We start from the raw sequence: 1,139 nt of genomic DNA on the forward strand, positions 1-1,139 counted from the left end.
CTAATCTGTGCAAATTCATCAGCAGAAATTTGCAGTCTTCATAAATTCTATGCAAATTATTCAGCTGATATGGCAGAAGGTGAAAAGGTGTGTTAAAGGCTGTTTTCACTACCTTTGGAGTGGTCAGGCTTTGCTGATGGACTTATTGTCCCTTCAGGGTCTGAATCTGGAGAATCACTACCTGAAGAACCTGGAGAATAATATTATCCCTTCAGGGTCTGAATCTGGATAATCACTACCTGAAGAACCTGGAGAATAACTATTGATGCACAAAACTCTTTGAGAGATCCTGTTAGCTTGTCTATAATAATGAAACTATTGAGATTTTGGCCATGGTATTCCATCCTGACCATAAGAGCCTCTAGTGACTCGTAGAATTGGAGCCTTAGCAAGCTCAGGTGAAAGCTAGAGAACATTTGGAAAACAAGAACATCTTTTCATTAAACAGAAAACAGGTATTGTCTTCTATAAATAACAAAGGATTCATAGCATGAAAGGTTTGTTTTCATTCCAGCTCTTTTGTGGCCTTATTTTAGTCATCTGACACAAAATAGATTCACTTCGAGTGTATGGATTCATATGGGTGATTCATCTCAATTCCATTTGGAGAGCACAAAGAACTGGATGTAATTGTGTGGAGAATGTGGATAAACCACAGGCCTGGGTAAAAATGGAGCTTTACTCCAGAAGATCTAAGCTTTACCTATGTTTTCCCATTAATCTTGGAGTGGCATCTTGGATTTTCCATCTAGTTCTATAAATCTGTCCATGTATATCCATATATATGGTTTAATTTCATAGATCTTTATGCCAAGGACTAAATGTACATGTTGAGCAACTTGGGCTGGTGCAAGGTGTCCCTGCCCATGGCAGAGGGGTGGAATGAGATGAGCTTCCAACCCAAACCATTCTGGGATTCTGTGTTGACAGGATGATGTGCACTGTGACAACTTGTTGCTCAATAGTACAACAGAGATGTTGGTAACAAACCCACAACTAGCCAAAGGTTGCATCAACAAGGCAAATAAAGATATAGGATCAAAATATAGGATCTTATATTTATGTCATTTGGATCCAATAGGGATTAACCCTATTAAAATATCAAAGAGGATTTTTCAGCATCACTTTTCCAAAGCTTC

Source organism: Acanthisitta chloris, unplaced genomic scaffold (assembly GCF_000695815.1).
Source record: "Acanthisitta chloris isolate BGI_N310 unplaced genomic scaffold, ASM69581v1 scaffold3732, whole genome shotgun sequence".
NCBI lineage: Eukaryota > Metazoa > Chordata > Aves > Passeriformes > Acanthisittidae > Acanthisitta > Acanthisitta chloris.